The sequence below is a fragment of the Triticum urartu genome, chromosome 5, assembly GCF_003073215.2.
Source record: "Triticum urartu cultivar G1812 chromosome 5, Tu2.1, whole genome shotgun sequence".
NCBI lineage: Eukaryota > Viridiplantae > Streptophyta > Magnoliopsida > Poales > Poaceae > Triticum > Triticum urartu.
The window spans coordinates 596888962-596911134 of NC_053026.1; positions in this window are offsets into that span (position 1 = coordinate 596888962).

Genomic DNA, 22173 nt, shown 5'->3' on the forward strand with positions numbered 1-22173 from the left:
ACATGACATGGTATGCTACCCCATCCTCGATGCAAGTATTACTTCCAATAATTCACACTCAATAGGTGGCCGTGTTACTGGCGTCGCTCTACTCACAACTCAAGTCGCAATCGTTGTCGCCAAGAGACCTCATAGATCTCATCCCGGTTCTCCTCCCCGCCATCGCAGATCAAAATAGTCGAGTGGGCACTCTCGGTTCTCATGACGCCGTCGTCATAATTGTAGCCACAAATAGCACCACCGGCTTGTTACTATGTTTCGTGTGGTTGTATATGATTAGGGTACATATATATTCAATCATGTTAGAACTTTTTTTTGTGAATAATCTATTTTGTGTTAATTGACTAGATGTACGTGCAACCGATTTTGTTCCTTATATTTTTGTTATGACTTTTTTTTATGAAAAAGATTTGGATCTATTATAAATGTTTAATAGAAGTACATGCACCCTAAACGTAATAAAAAAATACATCGAGGACCAGGACCCTTGAACGGCCACTACCACCGCTCCCCTACCGGAACCGGCCCGAGCTTGTGATGACATCTAGGAAATCTTCGTGTGCGTGCCCCTAAAGACCATCACTGTAGAGTCGCATTTGTTAGCTATAAACCTTTGAAACGTTTGGAAGCGTCCAGCACAGAATCTCGCCATCCCATATGCACAATGAGAAATTCTAACCGCGCCGCCCCATGCAGACGGCAGTATCTACACGAGAGCTCCGTCTACTCTGTCATCATGGACGAACTTGTGGAGGATGGAAACAGAGAAGACCAGTTCAAACATTAAGCATCGCTATCTGCCCTAGCGCTGCCCCTACAAGGAGAAAAATCCCTAACCTAAGCTACTAGCCGGACTGAGGCATCGAGATCCTTGTCCAAGCCACTGGCTGCCTAAGCGGTAGATAGAGGAAATACGGATCTACATGCATGCCGATGAAGCCTATGATTTCTCTAGCAACCGCAGTTGTTAGAGGAAAATAGTCACGGAATGAACGGAAGGTACGTGGGCCTTCAACTTGACGAGGAATTTTAGCAAAGTATTTTGTTACGATCACTTTTCTACATGTTGTACACGTCCCTTGAAGATAGAATTGGAACAGACCGTTGTACACATCAAATAGTCATGTCACGTATCAATTGCTATGCGCTAATTTATATCCTCTAAAATTTAACCGTTATAATTTTCCTACATAGAAGAATAACCTTTTTGGACAATACTCATTCTTTACCAGATTTACAAAATTTGTCAATCCAACGGTATTCATAAAATGTGGACAGATTTATATACTACGTCTTACATATTGATAGGAGAAAATAAAGTTCATGTCTCGACCAACTCATTCTTTAACAGCGCCAACCAGCTCAACATAGGCAGATTCCACCCATTTCCAACGTTGTGCATTTCCTCCGAAGATTGACTTGCGTTTTTCATTTGCATGCATGGAAAACAAATTCAACCGTTGATCCATTTTAAGAAAGTAATAGACGAGACAAACCATCTACTAAAGGAAGCAATTATAAATGTGAGCACCAATCATCATTTATGTTTTCTTCTACATATGTAGCTCACAGTCATTTGACCCCACCATATATTATGTAAACATTGCCTATGTGCTTTTTTCACACCCTCGAAAGAAATTTCAATTGTTGTCGTAACAAGCTATTTCTTATGTTTCACACCCCCTAATGTTGGCTGCAATCTCTAGTTTTTACATTTTTAATGTTTCATCATAGCAACTAAGATGACTCATGACTTCCGAGAGGAATTTCATGCTTCATTCTAATCAGGCTTCCCAAACATATTTTATGTGCTTCTGCAGTTAACAATCATTGCTTTCACACTCCCTGATCCCCCCCCCCACCCCCCAAATTGGTAATACCATTGTTATTCCCATTGAAACATGCAATGCATCCATATTATATTACATATGTTCTTCCTTATATGTAATTTGCTCCATAATTCCATCTGATTTTTTGTTTGTTCATTCTTTCATTGTAAATCATACATTGCCTTTCTGCTTCCTTGATGCCATTGTTATATCTGACAATGGCACCCAGATGGATCTCCCACACAGCCCAACTCGACAAGGCCCCGGCCCACCTCCCACCAACGGTTGTTTACCATCCACCTGCAATGCCGATGAGGCTTTGTCTTCCTTTCTGGGTGGCCAACTACACCAGTAGCCTAGACCACACATGCCAATTATCTGCCTCTCCTATGTATTTGGGGTAGTACCATAGTTGTGGTACATTTTCCTTCCTTTTCATATTTGCTACAATCACAACTGAAATTTGGGTCACAATACCATGCGCTTCATTAGTTGTGGTTAATATTTGCATCAGGCAAAACTAGTTTACACTTCTTATATTTCCCATAGTTATTTCAGATAGGTAGTTTTATTATTTTTCCAAATTCTTGCTAGCAATGCTTCAAATTTTATCAATTCATGTTTCCATGGTTTTGAATGATAATTTCAACTACTACCTAGCCATGCTTGTGTGTATGATTATCTTCTCCTGCTTTCTTCCATTACTAACCCGTTTTGATTTATTTTCATGCTTCCAAACATAATAGCATATGTTCATATATTAGCTGACTGGTTTATAATATCTGTTTCAATATGCTTCAAATTGAGATGAGTGATGTTGAGATAGCTCTATTTAGATGATTCTTACATATGCTATGGAGTTTCTAAATTATGCTACATATACTTCTTCTGTGTCCATTGTTTTACTTCCATATATCCTACTTCTGTTCCAAAATTTCTTTTCATTATTATCACTGCTACATAATCTCATATGATTTGACATTTGTTTGTTTGGTCTATGTATTTTTCTTCCATAGATTACTTACATAATTTTCATAATGCCAGTATACTACAATTTATACATTTTCAGTTCACTAGAAATAACGAAGCAGACCGAGGCTGAATTATGCTGAAGCGAACGGTACATATGCTAAGAAGCGCAGCGACACCTGGATCTGACCACACAATGAAAAGGACCTCATGCTAGATGAAGGGAAGTAAGTCTATAGTCTATGGACACGATATGAACTTAAAAATCATTACATCATTATATCACTGTTGTCTTGAAAGAAGTAAATCTTTAGTACATGAAGATGTTGTATGAACGAAGAAAGCATGGAAACAAACTTGTTGTCAGAAGAAAATTATTTTTGCGATGGAAACACTTTTTGTAGGGGGTGGAAGCAAAGATTTCTCGTGTTGCAACCATAATAAAAAGAAGACGCATGGGTCTCAAAATTTCCTATGTGGAATTCTTGGACTGCTATATGGAAACAATGGGCTATTTTGTTAGGGTTAACCTAAACTTGATTGCGATAGAAGCAAATTATCTTGCCATAGAACCCATTTTTATTTTGCGGTGGAATTAATCCAAATAAAATGTTACAGCAGACACATGTTTTCACCAGATCATATGAAATTTGATATGCACTGGAAGCAAATTTTACTGGCATCTAAATAACTGTTGAAATTTTTTTGTAAAATAAAGAAGCATGAAGTTTTACCAGCATCAGATCGATATTCTGTGTGATTGAAGCAGCAGCAACAAGGACCTCAGCATATACGTGCGTTTCGGAAGCATTTGTGCCGGAAGCAAGCAATAAAGGCTAGTAACTACATTTGTGCGGAGCCGGTGTCACCTGATTTGATCGAACTTCCCAAGCTAGCGGCTGCTGGCGGCGCTAATCGTCTCAGATCATACGTTAATCACCCCAGGGCATTTTTTAGCTAACGGCAAGGATTAGTAGTAGGAGCGGGGGAGAGCGGGGGAGGCTATGACCATGACTGGGCTTTCTTCTGGGCCCTTTTGCCCAATATAATCGTAATGGCTCCTAGTAGCTATCAAAGAGTTCGTCGATCGTTTGGGGCGGAGGGGGTGTCTCTGCCAGCCACTAAACACCAATCATCCAATCATCGTTTATGTTTTCTTAATTACTTATTTGCTCTGAGTTCTATGGAAATACAGAGATCAAACAAACAAAAGATTGGTACTAAATCTTATAGTACATGAATTCATCTTATGGGTACGCAGTTTTGTTTCCCCTGATCGATCTAACAGCATCAAAATCATGGATCTTAGTTTTTCTGGAGGGAAGATGAGCTTTCGAATTTGCAAGGCTACAGGATACAGCTCGGTGGCTCAAGCCAAGGTGCTCGCCTAGTCGTCGGTCTCCTCGTCAGTGCCGTCCAGCGGCTGCGCGGTACTGCTGGACGACTCCCACTGCCCCAGAAAGTCTATCTCGATCAGGGGGTCTCCTTCACAGCGGTACTCCTTCCAAAACTCAGAGTTGGGTGTAAGCCGACGCACCGTGCTACGGGCGCCGCCATGCACAGCTGGAGCCACCGCAGGTGGTGGTGGCACCACGGCAAGCGGCTCGACAGGAACTGGCGGTGCTACGGGCGGGACTGCAGCGACAGGTCTTGGTGCCGCAGCTGGGAGCGGCACCACGGGCGGACGCCGGCGCGGCATAGGGTTTGCCGTCCCAACTAGGGTCCGTGGCGCTCCAGGCTTCGCCCTGGTGTTTTTTTTTTGCGGAAAAAACTTTCAATCTATTCATCTTCAATCATGATAATACAACGAACACTAGAAATAATAAAGATTACAACCAGATTCATAGACCACCTAGCGACGACTACGTGCCGCAATGTGGGCAGACGTGCGCTGCCAGGAGAATCGTTGGTGGCCGTGGCGGCAGCCCTCTGTTTGGTGCGCCGCCGTTCCGGTTCCGAGCCATGGGGCCGGCTGAATTTGAGTGCAGAGGGGGTTCACGAAGAGATGGTTGGCAAAAATGGGCTGGCCAGTGTTTATATAGGATGCGGCTGGACCTCCCAACGGTCAAAATGACATTGCGATCTAGATGCACATACTAGCTTCCCGGCCGTTTTACATCATGCATGAACACCCGTCAAAGGAACAGTGATATGTTTCAGAAAAAAAAACCAGTGATATATAGGACCCATGGCCACCAATTTTAAATTTTAAATTCTAATTTCTTTCAGGTGCCCATGATTCTGGTTTTCAATTTTGTTTGGCCAAGTGACCAGATGTTTCTTCTGAATTTATTAATAGACCAAGTGCCCAAGAAACTTTTACAAAATTTTAATTTATCACACAAATATGCCTATACCTATATCTATATCTATATATGTACCAATATTAAAAGACCAAAAGGCGCATCAAATTAATCTTGGCCATTAAACCATATATCAATCCAATGGCCTACGTTACTTCAATGGTGAGCCCTCAACATGTTTAATGTGCAATGAAAATCATACCATTTTTGCAAAAAATAACTTCATATGAAATATCAACTTTTGTGTTAATTTTATAATTAATACGTAATTGATATCCTACCTAATATCAATGTGCATTAAATTTTCTTCCTAATATTAACGTGCATTGCACATACACATTACTCTTTACTATTTATTAGTTAGTATCTAAAAATACTCATGGGGTAGATCCAAGTAATGTCGGCCATCAAGCCAGGTCAATCCAACGACCTAGATTGCTTCAATGGCGAGCCCTCAATACGTTTGGCGTGAAATTAATATCATACCAAATATCAACATATTTTGTAAATAATATCCTACCTATTTTCATGCAGTTAATATAATGCCTAATATCAACATGCATTGCACGTAGACTATTACTAGTCACCCAAATACGGGACTCATTATGTTATATTTTATGGACCTTGGTCCACTATATCTTGTACATCAGCCCAGTTAAAATTCTAACTCTCAAAGGCCCATTTGAGTTGCATGAAAATGTGTGAGTTTAGTACCGTATGCTAGTTGACAAAGTTTAGTGTTAAGCACAATGTTGGAAGAACTAATTTTCTTGCATGGTAGTTCACTATTTAGATCCATGTGTATGTGTCAATACTCGACCTCATTCGGACATGTTACTTATTACCAGAGAGTTCTCCCACCACGTGTCAGTTGCACCTCACTAGTGCAGAACCGGGCTATAGGACCGGTTCGTAAGGCCCTTTAGTGCCGATTCTGCAACCGGTACTAAAGGGTGGGGACTAAAGTGTCGGCGTTCTGGAAACAGGGGTCCCCAGACTTACCTGCCTGCGGCCCACGGCATGGCTCTGCGAGCGGGCCCGAACGGCCCATCTTCACCAACAAGCACCCAAGACCCTCACGAGGGGCCAAGCCTCGCGAGGCGGACGACACAAGACCTCCTCGGGAGCGCCCTCACCAGGCTGGCTTGCGAGGGGCGGAGAGTTCAAGGAAAGGCAAACCTCGCGAGGTTTCAATGACGTGAGCCATGGCGATCAAGATCAGGTGGGCGCCGATGCGCACAGTGTCCTTATTTCCTCTTTGGTGCTAAGGAAACAAGCGCTGGCGCGGAGTAGCGAGGCGTCAAGCAAAGGTTTCCATATCACTGCAACGAGACCATGGCCAGCAGGACGGCAAGACAAAGGTCATCATGGAGCCCAAGGCGGCGTCACCACCAGAGCCTTTTGTAGGCGAAGACTGCTTTTGTCAGGATAAGCTGTACTAGCTGTGCCCTTTCAAATTGGCCATTGTTGGCTCCCTTCCCGCTCAATATTTATGGAGAGGACCAGCGCCTCTATAAATAGGACTAGCCACCACCGTAGCTAGGGAGGAGATCCGAACAACCATAAGTTCGCCAAGCACAAGAACACCTCTCCTCAGGAGGTTGTTTTTCCCCTTGTACTGTTCATCCTTAGCCCAAGAGGCAATCCACCACCACCACACGAGAGTAGGGTATTACACCACAACGGTGGCCCGAACCAATATAAATCTTGTGTCCTTTGTGTTGCGCATTCGACGAGTTAGCCCTTGAGATCTTAGCGAAGCTAGGCCGTGGATCGGTAGGGGGAGATCTTCGCGTGCACCCCAGTGTTCCAACCTTGAGGGTTTTCGCCGGAACCCGAGATCCGACATTTGGCGCACCAGGTAGGGGTGCGCCGAAGCTTCCCTTCTGTCGCTCTGCGTCCCGTTGCTCCATCGTCTCCATGGCGGACGCTCGCCGCGCTCGCGCTAAGGGCCGGGCTGCACTCGCCGCCCGCATTGCTCAGACGGCTCCCATCGGCGGGCCACCCCATCGTTCTCCGCCGCCTGCCGCCAACGCCTCCACCGGCCCAGCGGGGAACGAGCAGCAAGCATCCTCGCTGACCCCGGCCGGTTCGTCATCCCACACTCGTCGCGCTCCCATGGATGCGCAGGATGCTCTATGCATGGCACGCGAGCTCCTGCGCTACCGCCCCGTCGACGACCTCTACGAGGACTGGCTCGACCGCATTGCCGAGCTTGTCAGCGCCACAGGGGGCTCTCCTGCGCCGTCCCTCTCGCTGCCTCGCCCACCGCCAGCAGCGGGCGGCGTGGCCCATGGAGTGCCTCCACGACCTCTGCCCCAAGACGGAGTCTTGGCGCCCAGGCGCACGGCCCCACGGCACGACTTGCCGCATCCGGCGCCCGAGAAAGAAGAAAGAAGCTGCCAAGAAGTCCCTCGGCCACGAGAAAACGCCCCCGCGCTCCCTACGCCACCACGGCAAGACTGCGTGCCGCCTACGGCAGCGGTGCACGAACCCCATCAAGGACAAGTTCTCCACCAGCGCAGAGTCCTGGTGACCACCGCAGGCTGCCGCGCCTTCACCCCAGAGCTGCGCAGCGTCGCTTGGCCAGGCAAGTTCAAACCGGATCTGCCTCCTCACTATGACGGCACCCCAACCCCGCGGAGTTCCTGTAGCTCTACGAGCTGAGCATTGAGGCGGCCAACGGCGACGAGAAAGTCATGGCGAACTGGTTCCCCATGGCTCTGAAGGATGGTGCCCTCTCCTGGCTCCTAAACCTGCCTCCAGGCTCGATCTCCTCCTGGAATGAGATGCGCGACCGTTTCTTTGCCAACTTTCAGGCCACTCGCGACCGCCCACCGGCTGCGGTGACCTATGCCGCGTCAAGCAACAACCAGGAGAGACCCTTCAGAAGTACATCCAGCACTTCAACAACGTTCGCCTCAAGATCCCCAAGGTGACAGATGAGGCCATCATATCCGCGTTCTCCAATGGCGTCCACGACGTCAAGATGAAGGAGGAGCTCGCCATCCACGAGGATCTGTGCACGTCTCTGGAGTTGTTCAACCAGGCGACCAAGTGCGCAAGAGCTGAGGAGGGGCGCCTCTCCCTCCTCGAGCTCCCGGCTGCAGGCCCGGAGGAGAAGAAAGCCAAGGCCAAAGACGTGAAGCGCAAGGGAGCAGCCGTGCTTGCGGCGGAGCCGGACACAAAGCGCAGCAAGGACCAGCCCGAGTCATCCAAGAGCAGCTGACCGTTCTGCGCCTTCCATAACCTGCATAGCCACAACACCGGCGACTGTCAAGAGCTGAGAGCCATTCAAGAAGGACGCTTCGGTCGACGCCCCGAGCGCAACGACCGGGGATACGACCGAGGAGGAGGACGTGGTGGCGGACGCTGGGATGACTGTCCCGCGGCAGGAGTGGCGTGAATGGCCTCGTGAGGACCGCTGGCAGGATTAGTCTCACGAGGGCGCCTGGAGGGATCAGCCTCGTGAGGATCGTCCTCAGGGCAACGCTGGTCTCCCTCCACTACCGCCATCAGGACGAGGTGGCTGGGGGCTTCCAGGAGCCGCGTGCCATCGCCTGCATCTTGGGCGGAGCTCAAGCCCCAGCCTCATAGTGTATCTTCAAATAGTTCGCTCGTGAAGTGAATGCAGCCCTCCCCAAGCTCAAGGCCACCTGCCCGCTCAGGTGGTCCAAGTGCGCCATCACGTTCAGCTCGGCAGATCAGCTCAAGCGCGCGGCTACCGCCGGTGCCCTCCTGATGCTCTGTTCACCAGTCATTAGCAACGTGCAAGTTACCAAGACTCTCATCGATGGCGGCGTAGGGCTCAACGTCCTGTCTGTCGGCACATATGAACGGAAATGTTTTTATGAGATTCACCATGTGGGACGTACATACGAACGGAAATGATTGGGTTTGGATGCCTCGCTCGACCACACACGAGCTCATTTTGCCCCAGCCTGTATGCCAGAAGGGCCTATCCCCTATCGCTCACACTCACTTGGTGACGGTTCCAAATGCCGTGGCGTAAAGGGGTTAAAAACCGTGTGTATAGCACCGATGCATACCAGTGTGTGGTGAAGTCCCTAGGCAAAGATGCAAAAGTTTCAAAAATTTGATGGAGTCAAATGATGTTGGAATTTTTTTGTGGTAAGGGGATGTCAAGAGCTTCAAAATGATCTAAAGAACATCAAAATCCGAGTCCGGATGAATTAGTCATGGCCGAAACAAAATTCAGCCGAAGTTGATATCTACAGGTGTCGGAAGTCCGGTGGTCGGAAGTCCAAGATTTCAGCTCTGGATCGGGGGGGTGTCCGGATTTCCGGTATGTATCGATCGTCTGGTGGTTCATGTGGCTCCGGACGTCCGAGAAAACGTCGGTCACCCGGTGAGTCAGGGTCAACTCAAGATCCCAGATTTGGGACGCGATTTTGGGGCCAAAATTGATGAGATTTCATGGATGAAAGATGGGGAAACTTGTGGAGATGCTAGATCCACTCAAAACACAACGAATCCATGGATCAAATTCAACAAAACATCATCAACCAACAAATCACAAAAAAATTTGGGGCTATTTTTGGTGGGGATTTTTGAAATTTAGGACGAAATCAAGCAAAAAGGCTAGAAAACGATGTGGGAGACTCCAAATTCGTGATCAACGTGGCTCATGATACCAAGATGATGTAGGGTGAAACCCTAGGGGCCTATCTTTCATGAAATGGAGGGGATCGCACGAAGAACACGAGGGAAAAAGAGAGGAATCACTCAAATCAATGAGAAACAATCACACATGTGCTAGATCCATGAACACAAAGAGAGATACACAATCCAAAGTCAACAAAGGACGATTCAAACGGTAACTAGTTCATCTCCATGAGGAGGCCTTGAATCCACGAGGAATCTTCCCGTGAGGGGTCTTGAATCCAAGCATGGATCTTCTCCGTAGAGGTCGCGATCTCTCGATGGAGGAGAACCACAAGGATGAGCAAAGCTCTATCTCTAAAATGTGCTAAACCTATGGTACCCCGAGAAAGGAGGGGGATGTGGTCTATTTATAGTCTAAGCCACAAAGGGGTAAGTGGGAGAGGGATACAAGGGCAAAGACCATTCTACGCACAGGCAGTGTCGGACGTCCCGCGGTTACCGGATGTCCGGTCGCTCGCGCAGGTCCGGTCGTCCGAAAGGTGTCGGACTTCCGATGTCTCTTCTCTGTATAGGTGGCACCGGATGTCCGGTGGCTGGGGCTTGTTGGACGTCCGGTGATCGTCGGTCGTCCGGCCGCTGTAGCGCTTGTCATCTGTAGTTCTTCTAGCCATCTAGGATGCGTCAGCTACCGGATGTCCGATGGCATCCGGATGTCAGGTGGCTGTAACTTGCAGTAGCTCCGTTTCTTCCATCTTCGCTTCCATGCTTCCCTCACGGATGGCGTAGTCGTTTCGTTGCGCTCGCTCTCCTCCTCATCCCCCATGAAGCTTCCATAATACCTATGCATGCACATGAGTGAAGTGTCAAGTAGTATGCCATCCTTGAAGGGGTAAAGTGAGCACGGGTAAAGGAGATGATTCACCTTTATGTGTGTGAAGTAGATGTCACACATGTCACTGGCCAAACGGACTCTTGACATGGTGTTGTCCGTAGGATGCTCCGCATCATCATGTGTCTAATATGGTTTCAAGAATATCGTAATAAAACATTCAGGAGAGGTTACCTGGTACTCATCGTATTTGAGTGTGTTCCATCGATTAAAAGAACATGATGGTCCACTTTTATAGTAACTAAAACAAACTAAAACCTTAACTGGAATATAACTACGCAAGGCGACAAAGGGAGATACAAGGGCTACAAAATCTCCTCAAGCTTAACATGGAAAGCAAATGAAATTCATTTAGTCCCGTTTTTGTCAGTACCGGGGTTCTTTAGAAGTGCATGCAATGGAATGTTGGCGAGTATGCCGAGAAGAAGCTCATTGATCCTCTCCAAGTTTGTGATGTGGAGCTTGTGCACGCTAACTATCTCCTAAAAGTTCACGATGATCCTCACACTGGTGGCCAAGGCCTTCTTGGTCTGCCCATCAATCTCATCCTCCCCCTCCTTGGATGGGTGACCGTAGTGAAGTTCCTATCTCCTTTCGATGCAAATTTTGATAGATTCGTCTTAACTGTGGTGATTGTTGTGCTGCTGGGTTATCCCAGGGATCTCGTTCTTCCATTGAACTGTCTATGGGTGTTCATATGGGTCGGGGTTTGTGCCCTGGACCGTCAGATTCCTCGCTGCCAGCGACCTTTCCCCCTTCCAGTTCATCTGAGGTCTTGTTTGGGTTTGAGTTTGGGGGGCCACTCAGCGAGTCCCTCCAAAGGCCCACCTCTAGTGTCTGGTGGCCCTGTGGCTAGACCTCTCCTTCCTATCAAGTGTGTCGCGTCGAAAACGGCTTTGCCAAAGATGCCTTCAACACCCCTTGACACCGATGAGGTGGTGGCTAGGGTTTTTGGGTAGCTATGGGCTTCACTCGCAAAAAACCACCTCCTCCACTCTCACTTGGCTCCGAAAAGATCATGCCGATCCGGATGCTTCTCCCCCTCTAATCCATTCCCAATTACTAGGCTTCGTCCATTCGACCCTGCTCCTATCTCCCTCAAAATCGTCCGACAAGGGATCGGGACCGGATCTCGGTCCTTTACTTAGGTGGTTGCTATGGTCAACAAAGCACCCCAGCAGGGGCCGAGCAAGCAGCTGGTGCTGCTGCCGTGTAAGAACTCCAGCAATCGCCAGCAAAACGGGGTGAGTGAGCGCCTCCCTCCTGCTACCTCCAATCTGGCAGGGGCGGCGGGAGGCCCTCCCAAGATTGCTCCGTTGTGCCAGCAACCTCCGACTGCAGTTGGTCCTCCACCTCCTACACAAGCTCCCCCAGTGCAAATTCCTGATGGAAGGTACAAAGACATGGTATGCTTCACTTGTAGGGGACCTGGACACTATGTGGGCAACTGTATCGAGGCAAAAATTTGTTTCATCTATGGTCTGGAAGGGCACAACGTCAACAACTATGCGGCTTGGGCTCATCCTCATCCTATGGCTACTTTCTTTGTAGTTCGGCACTTGGCCTAGGTTTCTACCATATTGATGCCCCCATTGGTCGAGAAGCTAATTGGCTCAACTTCAAGAATTGCGGTCTGGTCCGAGTGGTAAAAGGTGAGTCACTGAAGCAGAGTTGCATAAAAACCTTTCTGGAATTTTCTGTAAAAACAAACAGTGGCCATGGCAGATTAGAGCTGTTTCAGAAAAGTCTTTCTTGGTCAGATTCCCCCCATGGAAAAATGTGGATGAACATATTGAATTCCCTGTGTTTGATCTGCCAATTACTGGAGTGTCTGTATCTATAGAACAGTGGACTGGTGCTATCGATCTGTTCAATGAGCTGGTTGAAGCATTTGTGGGGATTGAAGGACTCTCCCCAAATGGTGCACTTGGAAAGTGTTCTCTTGGATTGCCTAATGTTTTGGCATATTGGTTGATGTAGATTGGAATGGTCTGATGAAAAGTTTCTATGACAAGGTGAGGATCAAGATTTCCTGCATAAATCCAGCAATAAGCCCCTTTGAAAGAATCATGGAGATGAGGAAAAAGCTTTACATCCTGTCATTTACTATTGAAGGTTTTGATCAAGTGGGGGCGGATGATCCCAATGATGATGATGGACCTGTTGGAAATATGCCCTAGAGGCAATAATAAAATGATTATTATATTTCCTTGTTCATGATAATTGTCTATTATTCATGCTATAATTGTATTATCCAGAAATCGTAATACATGTGTGAATACATAGACCATAATGTGTCCCTAGTGAGCCTCTAGTTGACTAGATCGGTGATCAACAGATAGTCATGGTTTCCTGGCTATGGACATGGGGATGTCATTGATAACGGGATCACATCATTAGGAGAATGATGTGATGGACAAGACCCAAACCTAAGCATAGCACAAAAATCGTGTAAGTTCGTTTTGTGAGAGCTTTTCTAATGTCAAGTATCATTTCCTTAGACCATGAGATTGTGCAACTCCCGGATACCGTAGGAGTGCTTTCGGTGTATCAAACGTCACAACGTAATTGGGTGGCTATAAAGGTGCACTACGGGTATCTCCGAAAGTATCTGTTGGGTTGGCACGAATCGAGACTGGGATTTGTCACTCCGTATGATGGAGAGGTATCTCTGGGCCCACTCGGTAATGCATCATCATAATGAGCTCAATGTGACCAAGGGGTTGGTCATGGGATCATGCATTACGGTACGAGTAAAGTGACTTGCCGGTAACGAGATTGAACAAGGTATTGGGATACCGACGATCGAGTCTCGGGCAAGTAACGTACCGATTGACAAAGGGAATTGAATACGGGATTGATTAAGTCCTCGACATCATGGTTCATCCGATGAGATCATCGAGGAGCATGTGGGAGCCAACATGGGTATCCAGATCCCGCTGTTGGTTACTGACCGGAGAGGCGTCTCGGTCATGTCTGCGTGTCTCCCGAACCCGTAGGGTCTACACACTTAAGGTTCGGTGACGCTAGGGTTGTAGAGATATTAGTATGCAGTAACCCGAAAGTTGTTCGGAGTCCCGGATGAGATCCCAGACGTCATGAGGAGTTCCGGAATGGTTCGAAGGTAAAGATTTATATATAGGAAGTCCAGTTTCGGCCAGCAGGAAGGTTTCGGGGGTTACCGGTATTGTACCGGGACCACCGGAAGGGTCCCGGTGGTCCACTGGATGGGGCCACCTATCCTGGAGGGCCCCATGGGCTGAAGTGGCATGGGAACCAGCCCCTGATGGGCTAGTGCGCCCCACCCAAGGGCCCAAGGCGCCTTGGGTTGGAAACCCTAGGGGGCCGTTGCCCCCCGAGGGGGCATGCGCCCTCCTGGTTGGAAACCCTAAGGGGGCCGCCGCCGCCCCCCCTTTTAGATGGGATCTCCAAGGGGGCATGCGCCCCCCCTAGCCCCTATATATAGTGGAAGGGAGGAAGGGCAGACGTACCTTGCTCTTGGCGCCTCCCTCTCCCTCCGTAACACCTCTACTCCCCGCTTGTGCTTGGCGAAGCCCTGCCGGGATCCTGCTGCATCCACCACCACGCCATCGTGCTGCTGGATCTTCATCAACCTCTCCTTCCCCCTTGTTGGATCAAGAAGGAGGAGACGTCTTCCCAACCATACGTGTGTTGAACGCGGAGGTGCTGTCCGTTCGGCACTTGGTCATCGGTGATTTGGATCACGGCGAGTACGACTCCATCATCCCCGTTCACTTGAACGCTTCTGCTCGGGATCTACAAGGGTATGTAGATGCACTCCTATTCCCCTCGTTTCTAGAATACTCCATTGATTGATCTTGGTGATGCGTAGAAATTTTTTAATTTCTGCTACGATCCCCAACAGTGGCATCATGAGCTAGGTCTATGCGTAGTTACTATGCACGAGTAGAACACAAAGTAGTTGTGGGTGTCGATATTGTCAATTTGCTTGCCGTTACTAGTCTTATCTTGATTCGGCGGCATCGTGGGATGAAGCGGCCCGGACCAACCTTACACGTACGCTTATGTGAGACTGGTTCCACCGACTGACATGCACTAGTTGCATAAGGTGGCTGGCGGGTGTCTGTCTCTCCCACTTTAGTCGGATCGGATTCGATGAACAGGGTCCTTATGAAGGGTAAATAGAAATTGGCAATTCACATTGTGGTTTTGGCATAGGTAAGAAACGTTCTTGCTAGAAACCTATAGCAGCCACGTAAAAACTTGCAACAACAATTAGAGGACGTCTAACTTGTTTTTGCAGCAAGTGTTTTGTGATGTGATATGGCCAAAGGTTGTGATGAATGATGAATGATATATGTGATGTATGAGATTGATCATGTTCTTGTAATAGGAATCACGACTTACATGTCGATGAGTATGACAACCGACAGGAGCCATAGGAGTTGTCTTTATTTATTCATGACCTGCGTGTCAACATAAACGTCATGTAATTACTTTACTTTATTGCTAAAGCGTTAGCCATAGTAGTAGAAGTAATAGATGATGAGACAACTTCAAGAAGACACGATGATGGAGATCATGATGATGGAGATCATGGTGTCATGCCGGTGACAACGATGATCATGGAGCCCCGAAGATGGAGATCAAAGGAGCAAATGATATTGGCCATATCATGTCCCTATTTGATTGCATGTGATGTTTATCATGTTTTACATCTTATTTGCTTAGAACGACGGTAGCTTAAATAAGATGATCCCTCGTAATAATTTCAAGAAAGTGTTCCCCCTAAGTGTGCACCGTTGCGAAGGTTCGTTGTTTCGAAGCACCACGTGATGATCGGGTGTGATAGATTCGAACGTTCGAATACAACGGGTGTAAGACAGATTTACACACGCAATACACTTAGGTTGACTTGACGAGCCTAGAATGTACAGACATGGCCTTGGAACACAGAAGACCGAAAGTTCGAGCATGAGTCGTATAGAAGATACGATCAACATGAAGATGTTCACCGATGTTGACTAGTCTGTCTCACGTGATGATCGGACACGGCCTAGTTAACTCGGGTCATGTTATACTTAGATGACTGGAGGGATGTCGATCTGACTAGGAGTTCATTTAATAATTTGATTAGATGAACTTAATTATCATGAACTTAGTCTAAAATCTTTACAATATGTCTTGTAGATCAAATGGCCCACGTTGTCCTCAACTTCAACTCGTTCCTAGATAAAACCAAGCTGAAAGACAATGGCAGCAACTATACGGACTGGGTCCGGAACCTGAGGATCATCCTCATAGCTGCCAAGAAAGATTATGTCCTAGAAGCACCGCTAGGTGACGCACCCGTCCCACAGAACCAAGACGTTATGAACGCTTGGCAGACACGTGCTGATGATTACTCCCTCGTTCAGTGCGGCATGCTTTACAGCTTAGAACCGGGGCTCCAAAAGCGTTTTGAGAGACACGGAGCATATGACATGTTCGAAGAGCTGAAAATGGTTTTTCAAGCTCATGCCCGGGTCGAGAGATATGAAGTCTCCGACAAGTTCTTCATCTGTAAGATGGAGGAAAATAGTTCTGTCAGCGAGCACATACTCAAAATGTCTGGGTTGCATAACCGCTTGACTCAGCTGGGAGTTAATCTCCCAGATGACGCGGTCATTGACAGAATCCTTCAGTCGCTTCCACCGAGCTACAAGAGCTTTGTGATGAACTTCAATATGTAGGGGATGGAAAAGACCATTCCTGAAGTATTTGCAATGCTGAAATCAGCAGAGGTAGAAGTCAAAAAGGAACATCAAGTGTTGATGGTGAATAAAACCACTAAGTTCAAGAAAGGCAAGGGTAAGAAGAACTTCAAGAAGGACGGCAAGGGAGTTGCCGCGCCCGGTAAGCAAGCTGCCGGGAAGAAGCCAAAGAATGGACCCAAGCCCGAGACTGAGTGTTTTTATTGCAAGGGAAGTGGTCACTGGAAGCGGAACTGCCCCAAATACTTAGTGGACAAGAAGGCCGGCATCACGAAAGGTATATGTGATATACATGTAATTGATGTGTACCTTACCAGTACTCGTAGTAGCTCCTGGGTATTTGATACCGGTGCGGTTGCTCACATTTGTAACTCAAAGCAGGACCTGCGGAATAAGCGGAGACTGGCGAAGGACGAGGTGACGATGCGCGTCGGGAATGGTTCCAAGGTCGATGTGATCGCCGTCGGCACGCTACCTCTACATTTACCTACGGGATTAGTTTTAAACCTCAATAATTGTTATTTAGTGCCAGCTTTGAGCATGAACATTGTATCAGGATCTCGTTTAATTCGAGATGGCTACTCATTTAAATCCGAGAATAATGGTTGTTCTATTTATATGAGAGATATGTTTTATGGTCATTCTCCGCTGGTGAATGGCTTATTCTTTATGAATCTCGAGCGTAATGCTACACATGTTCATAGTGTGAGTACCAAAAGATGTAAGATTGATAATGATAGTCCCACATACTTGTGCACTGCCGCCTTGGTCACATAGGTGTCAAACGCATGAAGAAGCTCCATGCAGATGGACTTTTGGAGTCTCTTGATTACGAATCATTTGACACGTGCGAACCATGCCTCATGGGTAAAATGACCAAGGACTCCGTTCTCAGGAACAATGGAGCGAGCAACCAACTTATTGGAAATCATACATACTGATGTGTGCGGTCCAATGAGTGTTGAGGCTCGCGGTGGCTATCGTTATGTTCTCACCCTCACTGATGACTTGAGTAGATATGGGTATGTCTACTTAATGAAACACAAGTCTGAGACCTTTGAAAAGTTCAAGGAATTTCAGAGTGAGGTTGAGAATCAACGTGACAGGAAAATCAAGTTCTTGCGATCAGATCATGGGGGAGAATACTTGAGTCACGAATTTGGCACACACTTAAGAAAATGTGGAATAGTTTCACAACTCACGCCGCCTGGAACACCTCAGCGTAATGGTGTGTCCGAACGTCGTAATCGCACTCTATTAGATATGGTGCGATCTATGATGTCTCTTACCGATTTACCGCTATCATTTTGGGGCTATGCTTTAGAGACTGCCGCATTCACTTTAAAAGGGCTCCGTCGAAATCCGTTGAGACGACACCATATGAATTATGGTTTGCGAAGAAACCTAAGCTGTCGTTTCTAAAAGTTTGGGGATGCGATGCTTATATCAAGAAACTTCAACCTGAAAAGCTCGAACCCACGTCAGAAAAATGCGTCTTCATAGGATACCCTAAAGAAACTGTTGGGCATACCTTCTACCTCAGATCCGAAGGCAAGATCTTTGTTGCCAAGAATGGGTCCTTTCTAGAGAAAGAGTTTCTCTCGAAAGAAATAAGTGGGAGGAAGGTAGAACTTGATGAAGTATTACGTCTTGAACCGGTAAGTGGCGCAGCTCAAGAAAATGTTCCTGAGGTGCCTGCACCGACTAGAGAGGAAGTTGATGATGATGATCATGAAACTTCAGATCAAGTTGCTACTGAACTTCGTAGGTCCACAGGGACACGTTCCGCACCAGAGTGGTACGGCAACCCTGTCTTGGAAATCATGTTGTTAGACAATGGTGAACCTTCGAACTATTGGAAATATGCCCTAGAGGCAATAATAAAAGCATTATTATTATATTTCCTTGTTCATGATAATTGTCTTTATTCATGCTATAATTGTGTTATCCGGAAATCGTAATACATGTGTGAATAACAGACACCAACATGTCCCTAGTGAGCCTCTAGTTGACTGGCTCGTTGATCAACAGATAGTCATGGTTTCCTGACTATGGACATTGGATGTCATTGATAACGAGATCACATCATTAGGAGTATGATGTGATGGACAAGACCCAATCCTAAACATAGCACAAGATCGTATAGTTCGTTTGCTAGAGTTTTCCAATGTCAAAGTATCTTTTCCTTAGACCATGAGATCATGTAACTCCCGGATACCGTAGGAGGCTTTGGGTATACCAAACGTCACAACGTAACTGGGTGACTATAAAGGTAGACTACGGGTATCTCCGAAAGTGTCTGTTGGGTTGACATGGATCAAGACTGGGATTTGTCACTCCGTATGACGGAGAGGTATCACTGGGCCCACTCGGTAATGCATCATCATAATGAGCTCAAAGTGACCAAGTGTCTGGTCACGGGATCATGCATTACGGTACGAGTAAAGTGACTTGCCGGTAACGAGATTGAACGAGGTATTGGGATACCGACGATCGAATCTCGGGCAAGTAACATATCGATTGACAAAGGGAATTGCGTACGGGGTTGATTGAATCCTTGACATCGTGGTTCATCCGATGAGATCATCGTGGAGCATGTGGGAGCCAACATGGGTATCCAGATCCCGCTGTTGGTTATTGACCGGAGAGTCGTCTCGGTCATTTCTGCTTGTCTCCCGAACCCGTAGGGTCTACACACTTAAGGTTCGGTGACGCTAGGGTTGTGAAGATATGTATATGCAGTAACCCGAATGTTGTTCGGGGTCCCGGATGAGATCCTGGACGTCACGAGGAGTTCCGGAATGGTCCGGAGGTAAAGAATTATATATGGGAAGTGCTGTTTCGGCCATCGGGACAAGTTTCGGGGTCACCGGTATTGTACCGGGACCACCGGAGGGGTCCCGGGGGTCCACCGGGTGGGGCCACCTATCCCGGGGGGCCCCATGGGCTGAAGTGGGAGGGAACCCAGCCCATAGTGGGCTGGGGCGCCACCCCCCAAGGGCCCATGCGGCTAGGGTTGGAGGGGAAACCCTAGAGGGGGCGCCCCCTTGCTTGGGGGGCAAGCCCCCCACCCTAGGCCGCCGCCCCCCCTAGTAGATCCATCTACTAGGGCCGGCGCCCCCCCATGGCACCCCTATATATAGTGGGGTAGAGGAGGGACTTCATACCCAAACCCCTGGTGCCTCCCTCTCTCCCCGTTACGTCTCTCTTCCTCGTAGTATAGGCGAAGCCCTGCTACTGTGACGCCCTGCATCCACCACCACGCCGTCGTGCTGCTGGATCTTCCTCAACCTCTCCTTCTCCCTTGCTGGATCAAGAAGGAGGAGACGTCTCCCGTCTCGTACGTGTGTTGAACGCGGAGGTGTCGTCCGTTCGGCGCTTGGTCATCGGTGATTTGGATCACGTCGTGTTCGACTACATCATCACCGTTCTTTTGAACGCTTCCGTGCGCGATCTACAAAGGTATGTAGATGCATCCAATGACTCGTTGCTAGATGAACTCCTAGATGATCTTGGTGAAACGAGTAGGAAAAATTTTGTTTTCTACAACGTTCCCCTACAGTGGCATCATGAGCTAGGTCTATGCGTAGTTCTTCTTGCGCGAGTAGAACACAATTAGTTGTGGGCGTAGATTTGTCAACTTTCTTGCCGTTACTAGTCTTTTCTTGCTTCAGCGGTATTGTGGGATGAAGCGGCCCGGACCAACCTTACACGTACGCTTACGTGAGACCGGTTCCACCGACTAACATGCACTAGTTGCATAAGGTGGCTGGCGGGTGTCTGTCTCTCCCACTTTAGTTGGAGCGGATTCGATGAACAGGGTCCTTATGAAGGGTAAATAGAAGTTGACAAATCACGTTGTGGCTTTAACGTAGGTAAGAAGACGTTCTTGCTAGAACCCTAATTCAGCCACGTAAAACTTGCAACAACAATTAGAGGACGTCTAACTTGTTTTTGCAGCAAGTGGTTTGTGATATGATATGGCCAAAGTTGTGATGAATGATGAATGATCTATATGTGATGTATGAGATGTTCATGCTATTGTAATAGGAATCACGACTTGCATGTCGATGAGTATGACAACCGGCAGGAGCCATAGGAGTTGTCTTTATTCTTTTATATGACCTGCATGTCATCGAGAAACGCCATGTAAATTACTTTACTTTATTGCTAAACACGTTAGCCATAGTAGTGGAAGTAATAGTTGGCGAGCAACTTCATGGAGACACGATGATGGAGATCATGATGATGGAGATCATGGTGTCAAGCCGGTGACAAGATGATCATGGAGCCCCAAGATGGAGATCAAAGGAGCTATGTGATATTGGCCATATCATGTCACGTTAATTATTTGATTACATGTGATGTTTATCATGTTTTGCATCTTGTTTACTTAGAACGACGGTAGTAAATAAGATGATCCCTCATAACAATTTCAAGAAGTGTTCTCCCCTAACTGTGCACCGTTCATAAAGTTCGTCGTTTCTAAGCACGCCGTGATGATCGGGTGTGATGGATCCTTACGTTCACATACAACGGGTGTTGACGAGCCTAGCATGTACAGACATGGCCTCGGAACACATGCAAAACACTTAGGGTTAACTTGACGAGCCTGGCATGTACAGACATGGCCTCGGAACACAGAAGACCGAAAGGTCGAGCATGAGTCGTATAGAAGATGCGATCAACATGAAGATGTTCACCGACGTTGACTAGTCCGTCTCACGTGATGATCGGACACGGCCTAGTCAACTCGGATCATGCAATACTTGGATGACTAGAGGGATGTCTAATCTAAGTGGGAGTTCATTAATAATTTGATTAGATGAACTTAATTATCGTGAACTTAGTCTAAAATCTTTGCAATATGTCTTGTAGATCAAATGGCCAACGTAGTCCTCAACTTCAACGCGTTCCTAGAGAAAACCAAGCTGAAAGACGATGGCAGCAACTATACGGACTGGGTCCGGAACCTGAGGATCATCCTCATAGCTGCCAAGAAAGATTATGTCCTACAAGCACCGCTAGGTGATCCACCCGTCCCACAGAACCAAGACGTTATGAACGCTTGGCAGACACGTGTTGACGACTACTCCCTCGTTCAGTGCGGCATGCTTTACAGCTTAGAGCCGGGGCTCCAAAAGCGTTTTGAGAGACATGGAGCATATGAGATGTTCGAAGAGCTGAAAAAGGTTTTTCAAGCTCATGCCCGGATCGAGAGATATGAAGTCTCCGACAAGTTCTTCAGCTGTAAGATGGAGGAAAACAGTTCTGTCAGTGAGCACATACTCACTATGTCTGGGTTACACAACCGCTTGTCTCAGCTGGGAGTTAATCTCCCGGATGATGCGGTCATTGACAGAATCCTCCAGTCGCTTCCACCAAGCTACAAGAGCTTTGTGATGAACTTCAACATGCAGGGGATGCAAAAGACCATTCCTGAGTTGTTCTCAATGCTGAAATCAGCGGAGGTAGAAGTCAAGAAGGAACATCAAGTGTTGATGGTTAATAAAACCACTAAGTTCAAGAAAGGCAAGGGTAAAAAGAACTTCAAGAAGGACGGCAAGGAGGTTGCCGCGCCCGGCAAGCAAGCTGCCGGGAAGAAGCCAAAGAATGGACCCAAGCCTGAGACGGAGTGCTTTTATTGCAAAGGGAAGGGTCACTGGAAACGGAACTGCCCCAAATACTTAGCGGACAAGAAGGCCGGCAACACCAAAGGTATATTTGATATACATGTAATTGATGTGTAGCTTACCAGTACTCGAAGTGACTCCTGGGTATTTGATACCGGTGCCGTTGCTCATATTTGTAACTCACAGCAG